The sequence below is a fragment of the Tupaia chinensis genome, unplaced genomic scaffold, assembly GCF_000334495.1.
Source record: "Tupaia chinensis unplaced genomic scaffold, TupChi_1.0 Scaffold000097_1, whole genome shotgun sequence".
NCBI lineage: Eukaryota > Metazoa > Chordata > Mammalia > Scandentia > Tupaiidae > Tupaia > Tupaia belangeri.
The window spans coordinates 9507066-9514543 of NW_006159559.1; the positions used below are offsets into that span (position 1 = coordinate 9507066).

At 36.1% G+C, this 7478-nt stretch overlaps 1 pseudogene; it reads right to left on the reverse strand.

The window, feature by feature from the left end:
- Positions 1-7478, reverse strand: part of LOC102493467 (ankyrin repeat domain-containing protein 26-like) — a 90166-nt pseudogene that overhangs the window by 78053 nt on the left and 4635 nt on the right.

Sequence of the window (7478 nt, forward strand, 5' to 3'; positions counted from 1 at the left end):
CCCCAGGGGATGGTCACGCCGCAATCCCTTCTCCTCCATTCTCCTCTCAGGATCTTGGGCCCGCACGCACACGCGCCCGGCGTGAGTTTTAAGCCACCGGGTCTGGGACACGAACCGCGGTCGACTATGTGGGAGTCCAGCGACATAGCCATTATGCTAACTGCTGGTTCCCAAAACTGGTTTTTATAATCACATTGTTGATGAGATAACTGATAACATAAATTTTAAAGTGCTTAAACTTTGCAAATGCAACCTTAAATAAAAAATAAATAAAAATTTAGTATCTATTGGGGTATAGGAAACTCTCATGTTAAAAATACACCTACCCCACTGCCCCAAGAACAGTGCTTCAGGGAGATAGAAGTGGATTTTTCTCTCCCCTAGTAATACCACAAAGTTATCTGATTCTTTCCATTTCATTATTCCATTTCATTTCATTCCTTAGGGTATTACTTTCAGTAGCATAATCAAAGCTGGCTCAACCATATCAAGCCCACATTCTAACTTCAGGAAGTACAGGAAGGAAGGAAGATCAAGAAAGGAAAGGAGAGAAAAAAAAGAAAGCGAGAGAAAAGGAGAGGTGAGGGAGGGAAGAGAGAAATGAAAAGCGAGCCATCTCTTTATTAAGAGGCATGACTTGGAAGTGGCACACATGGCTGCTGCTCACATCCTATTGTTTGGAATGTAATTGCCCAGCCACGCCGGTCTACTAGAGTGTGTGAAATGTAGTCTCCAACTGACCAGTCACATGTCCAACTAAAAATCAAGGGCTTGTTTGTTTGTTTGTTTTTGTTTTGATTTGCTTTGTTTTTATTAAAAGGAAGAAGAGGGGTCAGCAGGTGGTTAAGGTACTGGACTCCCAAATGTCTGACCACAGTACAAGTACCAGACCTGGTGGCTTGCTTTCTCACTTTCTGTCTCTCTCTCTCTCCTCTCCCTCTCTCTCTCTCTCTTTCTCACGCGTGCATGCCACACATGCCCGATAGCAAATTTTAAGTAGTAATAATAATAAATATAATAAATCTTCTAAACCTATCATTGCTGGACTCTCACATAGTCAACTACATTTTGAGTCCCAGACCCTGCAGCTTAAACTCATGCCAGGCACATGTGCATGCATGTCCAAAATCCTGAGAGAAGAAGAAAGAAGAAAGGACTGTGGCATGGTCATCACTCCTGGGAGTGATTTCTTGCTTTCTGTCTCTCTGACTCTGTCTCTCTAGTAAGCACACGTGCCCTATAGCAAAAATCTTTCTTGGGACCAGTAGATGGCATAATGGTTACATTGCTGGACTCCCACATAGTCTACCGTGGTTTGAGTCCTAGACCCGGCAGCTTAAACCTCACACTGAGTGGGTGTATGTGTGTGCTCAAAATCCTGAGAGGAGAATGGAGGAGAAGGTGTGGCCATCCTCTGGTGGGGGGTGGGGTGGGGTGATTTCTCGCTTTCTATCTCTCTGTTTCTCTCTGTCTGGTGATCACATGTGCCCTATAGCAAAAAAAAAAAATCTCTCAAAAAATTTCTTTAAAAAAATAATGAATGAACTTTAAAAAAAAAAAAGAGGAGGGACCAAATATAGGCACCCTTAATCTCTGCCTTATCTAGTCAATACATTAGACAAATTTCAAATAAATAATGCAAATAAGAGTTTTTGCAGAAAATAACATTCTGAGCATATATGGCCTTTCTCATATTAATTAATAAAATGACTGAGCATTAATTAGAAGGTTTTTGTCCTTAATCTACTGTTACTTCAAGAAAACTGAAGGATCAGTTTTATAATACTGTTTATCCATATCTGGAAAATACACAAATGTGGTTGCTAAGCTACCATTTGATTTGACATTTAGTTGAAATATAACTGAATAAAGCAATCTTTAATAATAGAAGAGAACCTCCATAAGTAAATTTAAATACTCTAAATTAATTCCAAATAATGATTGGAAGTGGCTCTAAACAAACTAGTCAATTATGAAGTAATGCAGTACTTAAGAACTAAAAATTAATGAAAGAATAAATCAAATAAATCGGTATTTTACTTGGATACACTTCTTTGCTACTTATGCTCATTTTCATAGTGTCAGTCATCTTTTCTAACAAGCCCCAAAGAAGATACACATGTATGATGTATGGATTCATCATATTCTCGTGTCAAATCACAACTAAGAAAGATACGGGAAACATGATAGAATTAAAAGATCAGGTGTCTTATATTCCTGATAACCAAGAAGCAGGGGAATGTCCTTCCCAGCCTCATGTCTTCCAATTACTCAACAAAGATCTTTTGCATATCTACCATGTGTTAGGTGCCATGCTAGGCAATGTCAAAGAGAAGAAAACTATCACTTATGCTCATGAAGTGCTCACAGTCTTCTGTAAAGAAAAATAAATAAATTGGTTCTTTCATCACCATGTGATGATGATTAAATTAACAGAGAATGAACAAAGTTTCCTCATAGTGTTTACTTACCCCTCTGTTCCTCTTGGTTAATCATGCTGGCAAGCAGCAAGACACAGAGAAAGACTTTGGGGTTATTAAAAAGTTAAGCTTTTGAATTTCAACAGCATAAATCCTGAAGGAATTAGGGCTTAAAGTTCATGTCATAAATGATAGGTTTAGAAGATTGTATGTGGAAATTGGCTATTCCATCACCAGGCATGGGAGAAGAATTTGGTAGGTTCCTTACAAAAAAATCTATATCCTTCCCAGAAGGCTTAGTGGCACATGATAGGACCTCAAGCTGTAATTCTGGTGATCTAAAAGCACAGAGAACAGAAAAAAGGGAAATTTTAAGTGAATTTGTACTGAAATAGCCTGTCATCATCTCTCACTTCCCAGAAATCTGACAGCTAGACTTAAATTTTTCAAGAAAAAGTTTAGAAGGTTTTCTTCAGGGGAATCTATGAACCCAAGAAAAAATTTTAAAGATGCTATCACAGATTCTCTAATGCAATGGCCCAACCAGGCTTCCTTTACCATAAGATCCACTGCAGACATACCTTATCCACATTCACACAGCTTCCAATCAGCTATGTAAACCACTCCTCTATGTACATGGAAACAGCCAAAGATCCTCAAATATCTGAGGAGTGTGTGTCTGTGTGGGTAGGAAAGCGTGCCTGCAAGACAAGCAGGAAAATGTATGCCATTATAACTACGGGGAACAGAAATATAGGACTTGTTTTATTTTATAGACTTGTTCACATTTTTGATTTGGACATCCACTGATGACTTGGTCTTCAACAGAAGTCTGCAGACTACACCTCATGAACCCAATCCAGCACACGCTCTGTTTTTGTAAATAAAATTTTATTGGAACTCTGACATGCTATCATTTACATATTGCTGTGACTGCTTTCACACTCAATAGCAAAATTGAGAGATTGAGACATGCAAAGCCTAAAATTATCTGCTAGTTGGCCCTTTAAAGGAAAAGTTTGCAAACCTCTCCTATAAAATAAATCATTTAAACAGTCTTTAATCAATCATTCGATATCAGTTTAGCGTCAGTTGTATAAAGAAACGAAAATGATTTAAGACATGAATCCTGTCCTGAAGTAACTTAAATGTCAGTAAGAAATGCTGTTTATATAAATAATTATATCAGAGGATAGATAATGAAAAACGTTATGTGAGGTATAAATAATATGCCCTGGTTGCTGGAGAAAAGGCAAATATTTATAATATACAGGACAGGAACTCAGAGAAGAGCCCTAATGCAAATAACATATGAATTAGAGTCAAAAGAGTAGGTTTGTTCTTGATCTTTTTTCATTTTGTAATTATTTATGTTTAATTGTTGTACATCTTTATGGTATACAATATGATTTTTCAAAGCATGCATGTGGGATACGATAATCAAATAAAGGATATTACCATATGCATCATTTTCAACAAAGAAACTTACATTCTTATGTCTGTTAAATGCTTCTTCCTTGAGCCCCTCACTCTTACCCTCCCCATCCTACCCCCTTCCCATATGGTCTCTGGTATCTATACTTGCCCTCCATACTATTACATTTTCAAATTTGTCAAATTCTACCACAGAGTGCATAAGTTTGGTTTATAGTGAGCAGGAATATACAATATTTGTCTTTCATAGTTTGGCTTATTTTAATAGTGTTAAATCAAATCTTCTATACTTATCCACTTTTAATCAAATGTCAGTGTCTCGCTGTTCTTTATGTCTGAGTAGAATTCCATAATACATGTATGTGCCACATTCCTTCAATGCAGGCATCAGTTGTTGGGTGCTTTAGTTGATTCCATGCTTTAGTAATTGTGAATAATGCTATAATAAGCATGGATGTGCAAGTGACTTTCCAGCTGAGTGTTTTTCTCTCCTTTAAGTGTTTTTTCTGTCCTTAGTATTTACTAAGGAGGTAAATACTGGATCATATGGGCAGTTCTATTTGTAGATTTTTGGGGAACCTCCATATATTGTTTCCCACAGTGGCTATACTAACTTACATTCCTACCAATTATGTAGGAACATGACCTTTTCGTCACATCCTCACCAGCACTTGTCATTCTTTATTTTTTTTAATCATAGCTATTCTGATTGGGGTTAACGGATATCTCATTGTAGTTTTGATTTGCATGTCCCTTATCATAAGAAGTGTTGAACATTTTTTCATTGCTTTTTGGTCATCCATATGTCTTCCTTAGAGAGTTCTATTCACCCTGTTTGCCCATTTTTCTATTTATTTATTTACTTACTTATTTAGTGTGTGTGTGTGTGTGTGTGTGTGTGTGTGTGTGTGCAGGAGAGAGAGAGAGAGAGAGCTATTAGATAGATCTCTCCTTTCCTGTATCTTCAGTGTTTCTCCTGTGTTTTCCACTAGTAGTTTTATAAGTTGAGACTTCCCATTTTGATCTCTGATCTATTTTGAGTTTAGTTTTGTTAATGGTAAGAGATAGGGGTCCAGTTTCATTTATCTACAGGTGGATAATTCTGTCAGCACAAAGCTGCTTTATTGAGAGGATGAACAAAATGGACAACCTGTTAGCTAGATTAATGGAGAAAACAGAACAAAAAATCTGATAAATAAGTCAGTACTGAAACAGGCAATATTGCAACTGGTATAACAAAAATACAAAAGATTATGGGAGAATACCATGAACAACTATACACCAACAAAGCCTACGTAATTTGGGCAAATTTTTGGACACATATAAGTTACCTAGATTAAACCAGAAAGAAATAGAAAGCCTGAATAGATCAATAACAAGCAATGAGAATGACTCAATAATAAATACCTGAGAAAGTGAGTATCCTCGTCTTTTCCTAGTTTTTAGTGGGAAAGCTTCCAGCTTTTACCCATTCAGTATGAAGTTAGCTATGGATTTGTCAAATGTGAATTTTATTGTGTAGATAAATTTCACATCTATAACTATTTTGTTGAGAGTCTTAATCATGAAAGGATATTATATTTTACCAAATGCTTTTTCTGCATCAACTGATACACAATTTTTATCTTTCCTTCTGCTAATGTGATGTATTACATTTATTGCTTTTCATATGTTGAACTATAATTGCATCCCTGTGATAAAACCTACCTGGTCAGGGTTTATAATCATTTTAATGCGTTACTGAGTTCAGTTTGCTAGTATCTTGTTGTGGGTTTTTGCATCTGTATTCATCAGGGATATTGGTCTGTAATTTTCTTTTTTTATACTGTCCTTGTTTGTTTTGGGGATCAAGATGATGAAGCTTCAAAAAATGAGTTTGGGAGTGTTCCTTCTATAGGGATCTTTAGAAATAGAAGAAAGAATTTGAGGAGAATCGGGGTTATCCCTTTAAAATTTTTGTAGAATTCAGAAGTGAAGGCATCAGTATCTGGGCTTTTTCCTGTCAAGAGACTATGTATTACTAACGCATTCTAATTGCTTGTTATTGCTCTATTCGGGCTTTCTATTTCCTCCTGGTTCATTCTAGGTAACTTTTATATGTCCAGAAATTTGTCCATTTTATCTAGGTTTTGTTGTTTGTCAGTATATCATCACTCATGGTACTCTTCCATAATCTTTTGTATTCGTTATATCAGTTGCAACAGTGCCTATTTCATTATGGATTTTATTTATCTGGTTCTTTTTGTTCATTTTTCTTCATTGGTCTAGCTAATAGGTTGTTCATTTTTTTTCACCCTCTCATAAAAACAGGCTTTTATTTCTTTTTTTATTTCTCTATTTCATTTATTTCTACTCTAATTTATATTACTTTTCTTCTGGTATTTGGAGTGTTTTTATTGTTGATTTCCCAGATTCTTGAGACGTTTCATTAGATTATTTATTTACCATATTTCTATTTTTTCTCATGATCACTAATTGCTATTTTATGACCCAAAAAAGCCTTTAATAAAGATTTTTACAAGTCATGTACTTAATGCGAAACAATTAAAGAATCATGTAAACAGTCCTGTCAATAAAATTTTATCTTTCAGATCATGTAACTTTTCAAGATCAGTACATTTTCTTGTGATGCTCTCAAAATTAGATATTGAGGGACCAGCAGTTGGCATAATGGCTTTGTCACTGAACTCTCAGGTAGTTGATGGCAGTTCAAGTCCCAGACCCGGTGGCTTATACTCACACCAGGTGCGTGTGCATGTGTGCCCAAGATCCTGGGAGGAGAATGGAGAAGTCGGGATTGAGGCATGGCCATCCCCCCTGGGGGGTGATTTTCCATCTCTCTGTCCCTCTCTGTCTCTCTGGTGAGCACACACGCCCTGTAGCAAAAAAAAAAAAAAAAAATTACATCTTGAGTACAGTTTGAGTCATCAGTAGATCTTCGAGGAGAAGCTCTACAGGATACAAATGCAAATTCAGTAGCAGCTTCTTTTGGTGCTCTACTTCTTTTCAATTTCTGCTATGTCTAGAACAAGAAGTTCTCTATATTGTTATTTGAAGGTCATAAGATTGAGGTAGGAATCACTGAGGTTTCTCTTGAAATAAGATTTCTGTTGTGCACTAAGCTATTGTTAAGATTCCCAACATGCGATGACTCTAAGACTGGTCTTGTAGTATCATCATTGAGTAAAGATCTATTCTGCTGGTTCTCCACAAGAAGTTTGGCACCAACTGCTGACAATGATTTTTTAACTTGTGATTCTACTAGATAGAGTTGCTTATCTTTTCCCAATTCTTTTTTATTAGAATCTTCCTGAGAAGTTCTTATGTTAAAGAGTTCAGATTCCAGATCTTTCATTCAGAGTTCTGAGTTCTCATTGAAGCAAAATTATTTTCTCTTAACTGCTCTAAGTTTTCTTGAGATGCTGCTTGTGCCTATAATAATAGATTAGCTTCTTTTGGTTTTTCTACTATATTTTGTCTTGCTCTTCCTTCAATATCCCATTTATACTGTTCTACTTGAACACGTTCTATCATATTTATTTCCACATAATTTCTGAGGTTTACTACTTCTCACTTCAACTTCAGTTTATCCCTCTCTAGTTTTATACATTTCTTCTGTATTGT